Source organism: Vitis riparia, unplaced genomic scaffold, assembly GCF_004353265.1.
Source record: "Vitis riparia cultivar Riparia Gloire de Montpellier isolate 1030 unplaced genomic scaffold, EGFV_Vit.rip_1.0 scaffold725_pilon_pilon, whole genome shotgun sequence".
In the NCBI taxonomy this organism is placed as follows: domain Eukaryota; kingdom Viridiplantae; phylum Streptophyta; class Magnoliopsida; order Vitales; family Vitaceae; genus Vitis; species Vitis riparia.
This window is the reverse complement of record NW_023269752.1, coordinates 67,695-87,033: the sequence shown is the minus strand read 5'-3', so window position 1 is coordinate 87,033 and position 19,339 is coordinate 67,695.

The following is a 19,339-nucleotide window of genomic DNA, read 5'->3' as shown; positions in this document are numbered from 1 at the left end:
GGTAGCCTCTTGCAACTTCGATGTAGGAAAATTGATCATGGGTTACGTCTTTGGTTGATAAATAGTTTTAATCCGAACACTTATATGTTACAGTTGTATAATACTTGTATCAAATTATCCCCCATTGATGTTGAATTTATTATGGGATTGAGGGCAAGAGGGTTCAAGATTGGCATGAACAAAGATGTTGGCCATAAGAATGATTTATGTAAAAAATATTGTGATAAAAAAGGGCGATTGCCATTAGTGATGTTAGAAAATCAAATTAGGGAGGATAAAGAGGGTGGAAACGATTTTAAAGTTCGTTTTGTATTATTTGTGTTGGGTGCATTATTGTGCCCAACAATGAAGCTTTTTGTGAATCGTTCTTTCTTACATCTTGTGGAAGACATCGATTCAATAAAGAAGATGAATTGGGCAGAATTTGTGTTGTCCTATCTTGTGCACGGGATTGAAGAGTTTAAGAAGAAACAACAAAGTGGGGTTTGCGGTTGCTTATTGTTTTTAATGGTAATGTCCTTGTAATTAATTTACATCATAGTGAAATACGATTTTGTTTTAATATAATTTATGAACTAACTATATATCTATGTCAAATATACTCGTAGTTATTCTACCACGAGCATATATCGTTTGAAGAGAAATTTCTACCGCTATATACTCGACCTTCTCCTCGGATTACTGCTTGGGGAGATGATGAAGTATTGGACAGGAAACGAAGATTGAAAAAACTTGGTGGATATGCAAATGAGAATGTAAGTTATAGTTTTGAAAGTCGTTTACTATTGATTTAAGTTTTTAGTGATTTAAAATCTGATATGTATTATATTTTGATGAATATATTGTAGCTCAAAATATGGGTGATAGAAAATGAGATAAGGGATTGCGTTGATGGAAATGCAACGACAATGGCGAGTGAGAATGAGGACGATGAGAAATTTTTCATCAATCTAAACAAAGATGTTATTAAACGAGTAAGTGTTTTACAATATTCATCGTGACTAACGGTGTTTTACAACCTTTGTATTATGATGTTATTAATCACGTTCGTATATATCACTAGGTTGATGGTGGGAACTTAATGGAGATGGATAAAACCTTTCAACAATTAAAGACACATCTAATTGATATGGCTTATGGTGCAAGTAGTAGTAGTTGTGATCAAATTTTGGCTAAATTTGAGGAGAATTATACTACAGTGAAAGGTCTCTTCCTTAGGTCAAGCGAAAAACCTTTGAGAATGCACGAGGAAGGAACGAAGAATGACATGCTCTCATGCGAGAGAAGTTTGGAAGATACGAACAATATGAATGTGAATGAACATTATCTTCACACTTTGTCAAATGAGAAGTTATGCACCGAGGACTTGAATGAAAAGAATGAAGATGCATGTGCTACATCAATTGAAGTGCATATCATTCCAAACGAAAATCAAAATATTTTACCACTTCCAATCAAAAGGAGTAGAAGAGATTATGGAAAGGTATGTATCATATAAAAGGAAAAATTATTTTCTTTACAACTACTTAACCATTATATAGTAAATAGATGTATATTAATGGCATTTTCCATATTAGGAACCATTACAAGCACTATGTGGTTATCCTAATCATGTCATGAAAACACGTTCATCAAGGGAGAGGAAACCAAGTAAATTCAAGGTCTCCCCGTTTGTACACAATTTAAGGAAGATGGTAAAACGTGAAGCATCAGAGGTATAATACAAATAGTTTAATATCATTGTTCTTATTTTTGATACTTAACATATATAGTTAATAATTATGTCTTGTTTTCGAATTAGTCAATCCCCATGTCCATTCGTGAAGACGTGGTGGATACTCAATCATTCAATGTACTTCAATCTCTTGTCACTGATTATGTTTCCAATAAAGCATTGTCAAAAAGGTTTGTCGTGTCTAGAACATTCATAGATGTGTTGTTACAATTTTAGCCTTCATATGCTTCCAATTTACTCAAGTTTGTTTGAACATATTATTATTTTAGTGAGCTTCTTGTTGACTTTGGTCATGAACATGGAGTTCGTGGAGATTTTGAGTGCTTACGTCCTAGACAAAATTTGATGGATGTTGTAAGTACCTACTTCATTTATATCAAATGCATGCTATATTAGTTAAATAAATTTATTGAAGTTATTGTTCAACAACAGGTAATAAATCTAGAAGCCTCAAAGCTAAATTATTTTGAAAGACAATTCATAGGCATACGAAGTATAAGATGCTATCTTCCCACGACATTTTCAGTAAGCTCATATTTCTCTTGTTGTTTACTTACATATTAAGTACAATATACTAATGTTCGTATTATGTTTTCTTATTAGCAAATGATTTTGTGCGAGAGTCCTCATCTTTTTTTCGATAGAAAAACATCCATCGTGAGTAAGTACATTAGCGAATTGGATGATTGCGAGAAGGTTAGTACTTATTTCTAATGTTTAATTGCATATATGAAATTTAGAATAGATATTGTTTTCACCTATAATATAGTAGATTTTTTGTGCCCCAACTCATATATATTGTTTTTCTAACTTTACAGCTATTTATTCCAATGCATGACGAATGCCCTGGTCATTGGTATCTGTGCGTCATTGACTTCAAAAACTCTCATATCCAAATTTTGGATTCATTACGATCGAAGAATCGAGACAAGTTCCGGTTTCAGAGTGTCAAAACAGTGGTATGCTTTCATGTTTATATTTTTCTTCTATTCTATTTTTTTTCTCTTCCATATTTATTAACACTTTCATAATCAATTAGGTTGAATTTTGTCAAACGTTCTTCAAACTGTATGACATAGGGAAAGATGTCTTCCAATTCTCCATTGATTGGGCTCCTTCGATTCCGACCCAAGAGAATGGGTTAGTATGAATACATAACTCACATTACTATTCTTTTTCTGAGGTATAATTAGACAACCATTCAATAAGTTGTTTTGCTTTTCTTTTCTCTTTCTTAGGTGGGACTGTGGAGTGCATGTCATTAGACATATGCAGAGATTCAAAAATGGTGATTCAATGACAAGCTCCAACTTTTGTAATTCTGTTAAAATACGTCGAGAAATAGCATGTGGCTATTGTTTGTACAAAGACGTCGACACGAGCAATGAAAAAATTATTATTATGATATTTGTTATTTTTCTAATATTTATCATTTCCATCTCCACATATCGTCTTGTTTATTGGGAAGTTGTGAGATTCAATGACCATACATTATTAATGATTAAGTCCATTTTATTTGAATATCCAAATACTCTTCTTTCAATATGGTAGGCAAAATGAAATTGTAATATATTGGTATCATTCATGTTCGACATGTGTGATTTTGTACGATCTTTAACCTAATCAGATTTGTAAATATTCATTTATCTATGCTAACAATATATAGTTAGTACATTAGTAGACCGGTTGACGAATGACGTTCAGCCGGTAAGAACCAGTCCTACGATTTAGCTAAGTCCACTTTTCATAGGTATACGCATTATTCGTACCGGTTGAGAACATTCCTCATATGGATAATGACCCTATGGATGCAGTGTGAACTCGTTGAGGATTTGTCCCAACCACCTCAAACAATTTTAGATGCAGAATCACCCGGTGTCGGCGTTCAATTGAGTGATTGAAGATTTTTCTAAAGGGAGTGAGCAATTTTTTGAGTTGTGGAAAGCGGTTGATCAATAAAGAAATTGTCTCAATCGGTTGACGAATGATTTGACCAGTGGGAACCATTTGACAAATATAGCAAACTGGTTGAGGAATTTTCTCAATCGGTTGATGGTTTTTTAACCAGTGGCAACTGGGTGAAGATGGGTATCAACCGGTTGAGGAATTTGCTCAACCGGTTGAGGGTATTTTTAACCAGTTGAGACCGGTCGACCGCCATTCCTCAACCGGTTGAGAAAAATCCTCGACCGGTTGAGCAAATTTTTTACCAGTGGCTACCGGTTGAGGAATTGAGAAAATTTCTCAACCGGTTGCCACTGGTTAAAAAAATCCTCAACCGGTTGAGGAAATTTCTCAGTCGGTTGCCTCCTGCAATGCTATTGTGCAATTTAGGAGTACGACTACCGTCCACAAAAAGGGTATGAGTTGTACCAATAACTTTTCACTACGTAAACATTCGACAAGGTACCATTAAGTTCAATTAAAAGGTTTGAAATTGATGGAAACTCGCATTACAAATTACCTAACTACGATTTACCCATTTTGAGTAAAATCACTAATTTTACCTATTTCATATGAATTACATCATATTGATTACTTTCCTATAGTTAACTCATAACCACCTAATTGTCAAACTTTAACCACAATTGAATTTAATTAAATCCGCATAATTAACCGTTTTTTCGACATGATATAAATGAATCGGTTTCTCTATTTACCAATCATTTTATCACTTGTTATCAATTAAATTATAAATGTAGAGGATATTGCATTCTATCAATCAACTTGACTCTTGATCAAAATTCAAACTTTTCATTAAATAGTTAAGTTAAAAGTACACATTAGTGGAAGTGATAACGTCAACTAATATAACTACTGATTTAATACCTACCATCCCTTACTCCGTTAAGGAATAAAAAAAAGATTGCATATCCTTTTCATTTGGATATTTGTTTGGATCCCCACCTTGACATGGTGTTGACATATTTTGTTCATGTTGCTGAAATCCTGCTATTTGCACATGCACATTCCATTGTTTTTTTCAGTTGTCCAATTCCATTCCAATTAATTAAACCTAATCATTAAATAATGCATAGCTGAAATTCATGTCAAAAGTGTTTCTTTATTCCCGATCTTACATTATTAAGTTCACCACAATCTATGTACATGTCAGATCGGTCATTCGACAAATGCTCCCCTAACATTCCCTGTCTTTTTCAATAATTAAGTGTTGTCAATTATTATTGAATTAGATGTTATCAATGTTTGGAAATTATATAACAAGCCTATTGTACATACATGTATGGTTGCAAAAATGTCAACTGATGAATTTGTTGAAGGCATCATTTCCATTTGAATGTCACATTGGGAAGACAAATTAGTTTCCTCCTACGTACTCATAATGCCATCAAAACAATTATGTTAGTCATTTATGTAAGTACAACTACAAAAATTAATCTTAGGGGCAATTTTTTTATTGAATATGACATACCATATAACCCGGCTGAGCATTTTGAGGGATTGTAGCTTCTGGACACTTTCGAATTGTGTGACCCACTCTTTTACAACGACTGCATCGTCTTCCCTTTTGAACATTCATAGCCATTTTGCCTGGATTCCCTTTAGTCTTCACAATATTTGGATCACGAACTTGGTTAATACCTGTCGCTCCATCTGCTGCTATTTTCTTCCCTTTCAATAATGGCTGTGGGTGTGGTTGATGGGACTTCAGAGGCCACTTTTCAGACGCTTATGTCTCTTGGTCCCTCAAGATCAGAGTAAGTTTGTTGAGCATTTTTCTTATCTCATGTTGATGATTTTTTTTAATTAATTATTTTATTTATTAGATTATAGTGGCCATGGTGTTAGTGTTAACTGCATTTGTTCCTTCTCAGATATTTCTTCTATCTGCTGGCAGTTAAACATTTATATTGTTAAAGCTTTTGTAATGGCAATATTGCCATTACCTTGTCCAATTGGGAACCCATAGCTGTGCAGAAATGCGATTTTAGGATCAACAGAACCTGGAAAATTTAAACAGAAAGAGTAACATAAACAGAAACATTAGAATTTTCACGTTAGTCACGTTAGTAACTGCATCCATGGTTAGTCACATTATTGAAATGACATTTCTGATACAGGTAACACGACTATATCTTCCACATGTGACATGTGTTCTTCAAATTATCGCTTAGTTATATGCCTCAGTGCCAATTTTATCGAGAGTAGAAGCAATTTGAAATTTCCTCATGAATGAGTATGCATAAACCAAGTTCTCTGATATATGAGCTACCTTTATAGTTTATACCAAATTCTCTGTGATTGTACCTCGCTTGGTGATTTTATTAATCCATACTCCAAGTCTAAATGTGATTAAATGTATCTTGTAGGCTAACACGCCAGAGGAACTCCCAGAATATCTTCTTCGAACCTGCCGTTTTAACCATCTGGATGCCTCAAAATCAGTTTTAGTGAAACCGTGATTGTCTCCCAACCTTGTTTTTAGCTGGGGTGTTTTGATCAAATACAAAATGTAGATGCAGTAGTCTGCAAACCAACTTGTGGATGCCATTCTTTGCATTTAACAAATTCATACTGGCAGGAGGAGGGCCTTTGTTGAAATTGTCATGAGGGCATAACCCAACCATTGTAAAGAAAGAAAGTTTCTTGAAGCTAATGGGCGTTCTTCAATATATATTGTTGGTGAGGTGTTCAAAACTGTTAACATTTTTTCGTTTGTTGCCATAGAGTGAAATCCCACAAAATATGGCCATGATGCTTATAGTGTAGGTTTGGTGATTGCTGGGTGCCAATAACATATTTTTGGTGTGTTGGCGTTGAATAGTTTTGGCTTCTAATCCTCCTACTAATGTTCTTAATACAAATATTAGGCTTAAGAGCCAGAGAAATAAGAAAAACTGGGAAGAAATTCAAATTCAAATTCTATTGTTCTATTTACCATGGAAAGTATGAATAAAAAACACAAAATATACAGAAATGTGTAAGAAAATTCTATTGAGTTTGATATGTGTTTCTCGGGTTTCTTTTTGGTAAGGCTATTAGGAATAAAAGAGAGGTTTTTATAAGCTAAATTCACTTCATTGTAAAAAATGGGAGGAAAGCTAAATTTTGGTTGAACAAGTGACATGGTGATACAACGTTTACCTTTTCAAAAGAATCCTAGGCATCATATATGTAGGGGAAAAATAAGTTGGGGTTCACTAGAGCACCTAAGAGTTTCATAATTGAGAGTTAGAGACAGCGAAGTATAATAAAGGACCTAGTTGGATTCAAGGGGTAAAAAGTTATTGATTAAATATTTATACTTTTTGTTGGTTTCTAGAGGTTCAAAGGTTTTTCCAATTAGTCATTTGGAACTCGTGGATCCAAGGAATTTAAGCTCTTTTTGAATGGGAAGCAACATGAGAAACGATATTGACTTTGGATAAGTAAAAATAAGATGAAGGTCTTTTATTGAATATATGTTATACACGTAAAAGGAAAGATGAATACATCAATCACATATTCTCTTTGGGCAATTGATTTTGTCTGTATTCCATATATTTAGAAGGGTGAATTTTATTGATTAGTTAGGTACTAAGGTGTCTTTGGTAATGATTTTAGAAAATATTTTTAATATTTTCTATCACTTGAATAATAAATTTTTCAAGTATTAAAAATATTAAAAACGTTTTTTAAAATCACTACAAAACGAATTTTAAGTAAATTGGAGAAGATATTATACCATTTTCTCATTGAGGTCTCTCCCCTCAAATTGGCATACAAAGGTCACCGCTATTCAAGAAGCTAAAGATTTGACCAAGCTACCTATGGAATAGAACTCTTAGGGTCATTAATGACTTATGAAATCAGTTTGACAAAGCAACTACAAGAGAGTGAGTGAAGACAAAAATTGGGGATTTCAACTGAAAAGGGCAGGGGGAGGATCACAAGACAAGGAAGTGGACAAAAAGCGATGCGTTGACCGTGTTGACCGTCGACCAGGCGGTCGACCGGGTTACTAACCGGTCGACTGGTTCGTCGGGGTGAGAATTTAAAGCGCCTCCCGCGCCTCAATTTCTCACCTATTTCTTCTGGTTCTTCAATCCTTGTGCCGTTCCAACTGCCCTCAAGGGATTTTTTACGCCATTACAGTCTTTTGAGAGGTACGGATTGGATTGTGGAGGCTAGGGTTTTGGATTTTGGGACTCAGGGCTTCGCATTTGGGCGATTTCCTCCTCAGTTGGCGCGTCAGAGCCTACGTCAGTGTCTTCCCGCAGTTGAGGGCTTTCAGGTGTGTGTGCATCCCTCTCTTTAGCCTCGTCTTCTTCATCTCAGCCTTTCGGATGGCGCCTATGAGAGAGTCAGTCGCTTCCAGGGCTCAAGGCAAGCGGCCTGCTAAGCCATCTTAGCCAGATCAGTCCGAGGCTCGCCGAAAGGCGAGGTACGACACCACTCTTTTCGGCTCTGTCGAAGACTACCAGAGATATAAACAAAAATTCGCCCAGAAGAAAGTTGTTCCAGGGAGAAGCATCAATTTCTCCCAGCTTAAGTACTTTGGATTTGAGGAGATATTTGGACGGATGAGATGGCTGCCAGTGGTGACTATTTCGGAGCCTATCTTCCCGACTCTGATTCGCACTTTCTACTAAGGGGTGACCTACGGGGTTGGAGGACCGATCACTTCCACTGTCAGAGGAGTTGAGATCACCTTGAGTCCGGAGAGCATTTGCCGGATTTTCGATATACCATCAGTTGGACTCAGGGTGTATGAGTCCAAGGTGTGGCCCACGGTGCCGGGATTTGAGCCCAAAGAGGCTATTCAGAGGCTGTGTGGACTTGTCGATGCCCAGGGGATGGGCAAACCCTCTGCACATAGCCTGACAGTGATCAGCCGTATCCTGCATCACATGGTCTGCTCCATTCTGTTGCCATGCGGCGGACATCGAGACGAGGTATCCTACCTCGAGGCTTTCATAATGGATTCCATTTTAATAGGGAGACGGATTCATGTCGGGTACCTGATGATGATGCATATGATATCTTGCTGTGAGAGCAAGACCCGCGTGCTCCCCTATGGTCGCTTCCTCACGAGAGTATTCAAGGATGTCGGGGTTGATTTGAGTCGCGAGACAGATTTGGAGGCCCCAACCACGTATGACACATATGACGAGCAGTCTTTGGGGCAGATGAAGTTTGAGAAGGCCCCTGATGGCTCTTGGATCAGGAAAGCTGAGCGACCACCGGCACAGGACCAGGGTCAGGGACAGATGCATCCTGGAGATGAGGAGGAGGCCGAGATTCGAGAGATGGAGGGTGGGTTAGACCCTCAGAGGGACTTTGAGCAGAGCATGTCTGAGTGTGACATTCCTCCTCTTGAGCCGATGATATCTGAGCCGGCATACACAGCTGGACCATCTGAGCCTTCTCACGCAGAGATACCATTTCAGGCACCTCACGCACCTGATCATGCGCCTTGGATGGATTTATCCGCTCAGATCAGTTCTCTTGGGACTCGTATGGAGGAGCTTGCAGTCGTCAATGATACTCGTTTCCACTCTATGGAGGATCGCATAGATGAGTATCAGACTGGCTTCACCTCTCAGTTTGAGCATCTTGATCAGAGACTTGGGCGTCTTGAGGAGCGTATGGATCAGCAGCATGAGGAGATGATGGCCTACCTTCGCTCAGTGTTTCTTCCACCTCTGCCTTGATATCTTCGAGACACCCCCTCCCCCCTTCGTTTCTTTATGATGTTGCCAAAAAGGGAGAAATTGTAGGATCTAGGGGGCACACACATGCATGACATTTCCATATCATTAGTCTTGTGTTGTGTATATGTGATATTATTATATATGATATGATATTTTCAGAATTCACATTGTCTCCTATTGAAATTTTGCATGTCATTTAAAATTTTCGCTTTAATTGATCCATGTTTGGATTGAGGGGGAGATTTCTTCTCTCCTAGATAACAAGGTTTGTCATCATAAAAAATGGGGAGATTGTTAGCCCAAGGGTGCCCCTAATCGGGTTTTGATGATAACAAACCATGGTTAAATGACTAATTGTTTTAAATGTTTAAGAATCTCAAGTATAAACTCGAAAATTCATCAAAGGACCAAATGGATACATGAGCGAGACGCTTGGAAGACTTGAGATCATAGGAAATGAATGTAGGATGATAGCACGAGTGCACTTAGGATGTTCATACCTTTTCATGCATCTTAGAAAACTCGGTTTATTCTTTAAAACTTGATTTTCTTTAAAACCCGAGTGTTATCAAGCATACCTTAGGCAAATTGATTCAAAAATGGCATATTAATTCACCTAAAGACCTTGCCTAAGTAGTAGAAAAGAAAGGAATTTCAAAAGGAAGGTTGTCGGGGCCAAAAAGCTCAACCGGTCGAGGCTATGGACAGCTGGCTCAACCGGGTAGGAAACCGGTCGACCGCTTGAGCCTGTCCTGTCGAGACCGGTCGAGACTGGTCGAGGAGTGTAAAAAACACATGTATTTTGTTTTCTTCAATCCATTACGGAAACACACAATTCAAGGAAGTTCTCTTAGTATTCTTTATTACCTGTTGTGGTTGAGCAGGCAGTTGTCATTTGTCAAGTAGATATTTCCAAGGAAGATATGCTTAATCAGTTATACAGTTCTGTCAGGTTGGTACTCTTTGCCATATGGAAACACACAATTCTCTAAAAACCTTAATATATGTGTTATCAAAAAGAGGAAATATGAATGCTTTACTATCGGAATACTTTTGGTTGTTTGTGTTGGTAAATTTTTTTATAGATAGCATAAACTCTCAGAGGAAGTGGCCAAGAGGGTATAAATCATGTAAAAGAGAGTGAATACTCAGATTAGGGAAACTAAAACAGAACATATAAGAGAGAAGGCAATTCAGAACTCCCTAGACCCTCTTGCTATCCAAACAGCTAATCAGCTCTAGAAATATTGTCTCCTGGGAGGCCAGCATTTATGCTGGGATGCAGCACATATGCTAGGCAATAAAGATGGGAGTAAGGAGTAAGGACTAGCCACATTTAGAATCCTTCAATGATTCATCATGCTCTCATCTTTTCCACCTTAGTTATATTGCACCACATAAAATCAATTCCAAGAAATCTCCCGCCACCTGTAATTCCCTATCCTGGAACTAACTCACTACCTGGGTTCCACATACCACTCATTTCAATTCTGTTGATGCCTCTGCATCCCTAGTGATGAATATGAGCACAATACAAAGATATTGAAGTATCTTTAGTTGTTACATAGAAATTATATATGTTATGGAATTTATTTTAGCTCAATTTCTAGCAGAGAATGAGTTTTATGGGAAAAAAATTACACCATTCTCCATCAACATGCATGAAGAACATCTAAAAAATAAAAAGGAAAAATATATATTCTATCATCTTGACAGGTTGTGAGAGGGGGGGTGAACTGGTATCTTAAAGAATTTTTACATGAATTGGTTGCATGATGAATGGTGTCTTTGCATTTAACACATCATGAAGCTGACACTTAAACACTGCCTTAATTATTCAATATCTTATCTTTTCCTGTCTGAATTTTTTTTCATTAAAAAAACTGCAATTGTTTATACATTGGTTCTCAGTGCCCAAAGCACCGCAAGGATTCAAGAACTACTTCAGGAGGATCAGAATGTGAAACGAAGGAGGGAGCGTAACCAGAAACAGTCCTTTCTTCTTGCAAAGCTCAGAAAGCAGCTTAGCATCCATGACAACCGTGCAGCTGCTGCTTCTAGCAGCTGGTCCAATGGTGGTGCAGGTATTATAGCTGTTACTGTTTAACTGACCGTTTGATCGAGCCTTAGAATTATAGGGTTGTCGTGACATTATGTTAAAGCACGGCTCAGGAGTGGGTCCATTTGGCATGCAGGAATAGGAATAGAATGAGAATGAACATGTAGGTGAATCATTATACCGTATGTGCAAGAGAAGAATCAAAATTCTTACAAGACCGGGTTTTAATTTTCTTGATAATGAATTTTTTATTCCTATTCCTATTTCTAGTTATATGCTAAGCAGATTAATGAATGAGAAATGGAATGAATTTCCAAATTCCTATTTCATATTCCAACATTCCAAATGAACCCTACAATGCTTTCTTTCAAAGGCAACTCTGGTGAAAATTGAAATCATATTTACTCCTTTCAGTCTCAAAAGTTTTTGATGGAACCCTAAAACTCCATAAACTACTATATGAACATTTGATGGAAGTCTTACAATCGCGGGAATGCACTTTAACCTTCGCTTCTTATTAGATAAAGAGTTTGAAGAGTGGATGTTATTTTTAAGGAGAAGGGTAACTAGAAATGATGATTATTTGAGTGCTTGTTTCTTGTCTTGCTCCTCTGTTTGAAGGACCAAACTTCAAAGGTTAAGTTGTTTGTTTTTTATGAATTATCTATAGTGATGTAATTTTCTATAGATGTTGAGCTTGCCGAACCTAGTTTATTATGAAGAGTCATATTAGGGTGCGAGGCATAAGCAAAAGTTAACGTGGAGACCTTGGTTGTTAAGGGCTTGGTTCGTGATTATGCAACTCTTTTGAGATCTATACATGATAAGGTTGGGTTTTTTAAGGATCACATTACTATTGTTTGGTGTTTGATGTGAGCTTGTCTCTGGGTAAGCCTATGTCTTGATCTATGTTGGGAATAGTAACAAAGAGAAGTCATTTGTCTTGATCTCATCGTCATATCACATACCTAAATAAAAACTAAATGACTTATATGAACCGGTCGACCGGTTATCTTCTACCGGTTGCATACTTATCTCAACCGGTAGCCACTGCCCCTTTTGGTTGCTGCATTGTCAAAGGGGAAGTGGCTACCGGTTGAGAAATTGTCTCAATCGGTAGAAGATAACCGGTCGACCGGTTCATATTTCCTTGTATCAGTTGTAATGTGTTTGGTTTCCTCCATAGATTCGTGTATTGATAGGCCATTTAGTATTTTGCTACATGTAATTGCTCTTTCTTTGAAGGGACATCATTGTGATAAACGAACATCCATATAAACCAACCTTTAGTTGTGTGCAAGCGGTTATATATTTTATGAGAATGTGCGTTAATAATAAAGGTAAAATTGAAGGCCTTAAGGTGGAATTTGTGTCCTCCTTACACGGAAGTTCAAAAACAGTAGCACACAAGGTAGGGATAATCCAATGGGAATAATGTTAAAGACGATGGTCAATGCAATGACACTCGACTAACATGGTGGTCAACTCTATCAGGTAGTATATGCATAGGGAATAAAATTTGTTTGGTGTAAGTGATATGAATTTTATAATTGAAAATGTATGTATAGGGATGAGTATAGCTGAATGTTTACTCATCCACATTTAAAATACATTTACACAAACTAAATATTATAAACATTAGAAACCTCTTAATCCAACTTCAAGTCTTCAAATTGTGATCTTGTAATGCTCGAACAATCATCTATTGAGTAATCATGACATCCTCGTACATTGTGATGAATAAGAAGTCAAGGTCTATACAATTTGGGTTTCAATCCTCATAGGTTATCCATACAAACTAAATAAATGAGTCACAATGATTATAAGTATTTAAAACCTCTTAATCCAACTCCCAATTCTCCACTTCTTTGGAGTTTTAACAATTTTTTGGGACATCATATGGTTTGGATGTTGTTTAAATAGGTTCATTACATTTAGAAGGTGGTGAAATGATTTCCGGAAAAATCCAATTCCAAAAATACTAAAAAATTCACAAGGGTACGAAGAATGTGAGGAATCCTCACATTGGTCGTACCCTCCCAATTCTCCACTTCTTTGGAGTTTTTAAAATTTTTTGGGACATCATATGGCTTGGATGTTGTTTAAATAGGTTCGTTACACTTAGAAGGTGGTGAAATGATTTCTGGAAAAATCCAAATCCAAAAATACTAAAAAATTCACAAGGGTACGAAGAATGTGAGGAATCCTCACATTGTTCGTACCCTCCCAATTCTCCACTTCTTTGATTTTTAAAATTTTTTGGGACATCATATGGCTTGGATGTTGTTTAAATAGGTTCATTACACTTAGGAGGTGGTGAAATGATTTCCGGAAAAATCCAAATCCAAAAATACTAAAAAATTCACAAGGGTACGAAGAATGTGAATCCTCACATTCTTCGTACCCTCCCAATTCTCCACTTCTTTGGAGTTTTAAAATTTTTTGGGACATCATATGGCTTGGATGTTGTTTAAATAGGTTTGTTACACTTAGGAGGTGGTGAAATGATTTCCGGAAAAATCCAAATCCAAAAATACTAAAAAATTCACAAGGGTACGAAGAATGTGAGAATCCTCACATTTTCGTACCCTCCCAATTCTCCACTTCTTTGGAGTTTTTAAAATTTTTGGGACATCATATGGCTTGGATGTTGTTTAAATAGGTTCGTTACACTTAGGAGGTGGTGAAATGATTTCCGAAAAATCCAAATCCAAAAATACTAAAAAATTCACAAGGGTACGAAGAATGTGAGGAATCCTCACATTCTTCGTACCCTCCCAATTCTCCACTTCTTTGGATTTTTAAAATTTTTTGGGACATCATATGGCTTGGATGTTGTTTAAATAGGTTCGTTACACTTAGAAGGTGGTGAAATGATTTCCGAAAAATCCAAATCCAAAAATACTAAAAAATTCACAAGGGTACGAAGAATGTGAGGAATCCTCACATTCTTCGTACCCTCCCAATTCTCCACTTCTTTGGAGTTTTTAAAATTTTTTGGGACATCATATGGCTTGGATGTTGTTTAAATAGGTTCGTTACACTTAGAAGGTGGTGAAATGATTTCCGGAAAAATCCAAATCCAAAAATACTAAAAAATTCACAAGGGTACGAAGAATGTGAGGAATCCTCACATTCTTCGTACCCTCCCAATTCTCCACTTCTTTGGAGTTTTAAAATTTTTTGGGACATCATATGGCTTGGATGTTGTTTAAATAGGTTCGTTACACTTAGGAGGTGGTGAAATGATTTCCGGAAAAATCCAAATCCAAAAATACTAAAAAATTCACAAGGTACGAAGAATGTGAGGAATCCTCACATTCTTCGTACCCTCCCAATTCTCCACTTCTTTGGAGTTTTTAAAATTTTTTGGGACATCATATGGCTTGGATGTTGTTTAAATAGGTTCGTTACACTTAGGAGGTGGTGAAATGATTTCCGGAAAAATCCAAATCCAAAAATACTAAAAAATTCACAAGGGTACGAAGAATGTGAGGAATCCTCACATTCTTCGTACCCTCCCAATTCTCCACTTCTTTGGAGTTTTTAAAATTTTTTGGGACATCATATGGCTTGGATGTTGTTTAAATAGGTTCGTTACACTTAGAAGGTGGTGAAATGATTTCCGGAAAAATCCAAATCCAAAAATACTAAAAAATTCACAAGGGTACGAAGAATGTGAGGAATCCTCACATTCTTCGTACCCTCCCAATTCTCCACTTCTTTGGAGTTTTTAAAATTTTTTGGGACATCATATGGCTTGGATGTTGTTTAAATAGGTTCGTTACACTTAGGAGGTGGTGAAATGATTTCCGGAAAAATCAAATCCAAAAATACTAAAAAATTCACAAGGGTACGAAGAATGTGAGGAATCCTCACATTTTCGTACCCTCCCAATTCTCCACTTCTTTGGAGTTTTTAAAATTTTTTGGGACATCATATGGCTTGGATGTTGTTTAAATAGGTTCGTTACACTTAGAAGGTGGTGAAATGATTTCCGGAAAAATCCAAATCCAAAAATACTAAAAAATTCACAAGGGTACGAAGAATGTGAGGAATCCTCACATTCTTCGTACCCTCCCAATTCTCCACTTCTTTGGAGTTTTTAAAATTTTTTGGGACATCATATGGCTTGGATGTTGTTTAAATAGGTTCGTTACACTTAGGAGGTGGTGAAATGATTTCCGGAAAAATCCAAATCCAAAAATACTAAAAAATTCACAAGGGTACGAAGAATGTGAGGAATCCTCACATTCTTCGTACCCTCCCAATTCTCCACTTCTTTGGAGTTTTTAAAATTTTTTGGGACATCATATGGCTTGGATGTTGTTTAAATAGGTTCGTTACACTTAGAGGTGGTGAAATGATTTCCGGAAAAATCCAAATCCAAAAATACTAAAAATTCACAAGGGTACGAAGAATGTGAGGAATCCTCACATTCTTCGTACCCTCCCAATTCTCCACTTCTTTGGAGTTTTTAAAATTTTTTGGGACATCATATGGCTTGGATGTTGTTTAAATAGGTTCGTTACACTTAGGAGGTGGTGAAATGATTTCCGGAAAAATCAAATCCAAAAATACTAAAAAATTCACAAGGGTACGAAGAATGTGAGGAATCCTCACATTTTCGTACCCTCCCAATTCTCCACTTCTTTGGAGTTTTTAAAATTTTTTGGGACATCATATGGCTTGGATGTTGTTTAAATAGGTTCGTTACACTTAGAAGGTGGTGAAATGATTTCCGGAAAAATCAAATCCAAAAATACTAAAAATTCACAAGGGTACGAAGAATGTGAGGAATCCTCACATTTTCGTACCCTCCCAATTCTCCACTTCTTTGGAGTTTTTAAAATTTTTTGGGACATCATATGGCTTGGATGTTGTTTAAATAGGTTCGTTACACTTAGAAGGTGGTGAAATGATTTCCGGAAAAATCCAAATCCAAAAATACTAAAAAATTCACAAGGGTACGAAGAATGTGAGGAATCCTCACATTCTTCGTACCCTCCCAATTCTCCACTTCTTTGGAGTTTTAAAATTTTTTGGGACATCATATGGCTTGGATGTTGTTTAAATAGGTTCGTTACACTTAGAAGGTGGTGAAATGATTTCCGGAAAAATCCAAATCCAAAAATACTAAAAAATTCACAAGGGTACGAAGAATGTGAGGAATCCTCACATTCTTCGTACCCTCCCAATTCTCCACTTCTTTGGAGTTTTTAAAATTTTTTGGGACATCATATGGCTTGGATGTTGTTTAAATAGGTTCGTTACACTTAGGAGGTGGTGAAATGATTTCCGGAAAAATCAAATCCAAAAATACTAAAAAATTCACAAGGGTACGAAGAATGTGAGGAATCCTCACATTCTTCGTACCCTCCCAATTCTCCACTTCTTTGGAGTTTTTAAAATTTTTGGGACATCATATGGCTTGGATGTTGTTTAAATAGGTTCGTTACACTTAGAAGGTGGTCAAATGATTTCCGGAAAAATCAAAATCCAAAAATACTAAAAAATTCACAAGGGTACGAAGAATGTGAGGAATCCTCACATTCTTCGTACCCTCCCAATTCTCCACTTCTTTGGAGTTTTTAAAATTTTTTGGGACATCATATGGCTTGGATGTTGTTTAAATAGGTTCGTTACACTTAGGAGGTGGTGAAATGATTTCCGGAAAAATCCAAATCCAAAAATACTAAAAATTCACAAGGGTACGAAGAATGTGAGGAATCCTCACATTCTTCGTACCCTCCCAATTCTCCACTTCTTTGGAGTTTTTAAAATTTTTTGGGACATCATATGGCTTGGATGTTGTTTAAATAGGTTCGTTACACTTAGAAGGTGGTGAAATGATTTCCGGAAAAATCGAAATCCAAAAATACTAAAAAATTCACAAGGGTACGAAGAATGTGAGGAATCCTCACATTCTTCGTACCCTCCCAATTCTCCACTTCTTTGGAGTTTTTAAAATTTTTTGGGACATCATATGGCTTGGATGTTGTTTAAATAGGTTCGTTACACTTAGAAGGTGGTGAAATGATTTCCGGAAAAATCCAAATCCAAAAATACTAAAAAATTCACAAGGGTACGAAGAATGTGAGGAATCCTCACATTCTTCGTACCCTCCCAATTCTCCACTTCTTTGGAGTTTTTAAAATTTTTTGGGACATCATATGGCTTGGATGTTGTTTAAATAGGTTCGTTACACTTAGAAGGTGGTGAAATGATTTCCGGAAAAATCAAATCCAAAAATACTAAAAAATTCACAAGGGTACGAAGAATGTGAGGAATCCTCACATTGTTCGTACCCTCCCAATTCTCCACTTCTTTGGAGTTTTTAAAATTTTTTGGGACATCATATGGCTTGGATGTTGTTTAAATAGGTTCATTACACTTAGGAGGTGGTGAAATGATTTCCGGAAAAATCCAAATCCAAAAATACTAAAAAATTCACAAGGGTACGAAGAATGTGAGGAATCCTCACATTGTTCGTACCCTCCCAATTCTCCACTTCTTTGGAGTTTTTCAAATTTTTTGGGACATCATATGGCTTGGATGTTGTTTAAATAGGTTCGTTACACTTAGAAGGTGGTCAAATGATTTCCGGAAAAATCCAAATCCAAAAATACTAAAAAATTCACAAGGGTACGAAGAATGTGAGGAATCCTCACATTGTTCGTACCCTCCCAATTCTCCACTTCTTTGGAGTTTTTAAAATTTTTTGGGACATCATATGGCTTGGATATTGTTTAAATAGGTTCATTACACTTAGGAGGTGGTGAAATGATTTCCGGAAAAATCCAAATCCAAAAATACTAAAAAATTCACAAGGGTACGAAGAATGTGAGGAATCCTCACATTCTTCGTACCCTCCCAATTCTCCACTTCTTTGGAGTTTTTAAAATTTTTGGGACATCATATGGCTTGGATGTTGTTTAAATAGGTTCGTTACACTTAGAAGGTGGTGAAATGATTTCCGGAAAAATCCAATTCCAAAAATACTAAAAAATTCACAAGGGTACGAAGAATGTGAGGAATCCTCACATTGTTCGTACCCTCCCAATTCTCCACTTCTTTGGAGTTTTTAAAATTTTTTGGGACATCATATGGCTTGGATGTTGTTTAAATAGGTTCGTTACACTTAGGAGGTGGTGAAATGATTTCCGGAAAAATCCAAATCCAAAAATACTAAAAAATTCACAAGGGTATGAAGAATGTGAGGAATCCTCACATTCTTCGTACCCTCCCAATTCTCCACTTCTTTGGAGTTTTTAAAATTTTTTGGGACATCATATGGCTTGGATATTGTTTAAATAGGTTCATTACACTTAGGAGGTGGTGAAATGATTTCCGGAAAAATCCAAATCCAAAAATACTAAAAATTCACAGGGTACGAAGAATGTGAGGAATCCTCACATTGTTCGTACCCTCCCAATTCTCCACTTCTTTGGAGTTTTTAAAATTTTTTGGGACATCATATGGCTTGGATGTTGTTTAAATAGGTTCGTTACACTTAGAAGGTGGTGAAATGATTTCCGGAAAAATCAAATCCAAAAATACTAAAAAATTCACAAGGGTACGAAGAATGTGATGAATGCTCACATTGTTCGTACCCTCCCAATTCTCCACTTCTTTGGAGTTTTGAAACTTTTTTGGGACATCATATGGTTTGGATGTTGTTTAAATAGGTTCGTTACACTTAGAAGGTGGTGAAATGATTTCCGGAAAAATCCAATTCCAAAAATACTAAAAAATTGACAAGGGTACGAAGAATGTGAGAAATCCTCACATTGTTCATACCCTCCCAATTCTCCACTTCTTTGGAGTTTTTAAAATTTTTTGGGACATCATATGGCTTGGATGTTGTTTAAATAGGTTCGTTACACTTAG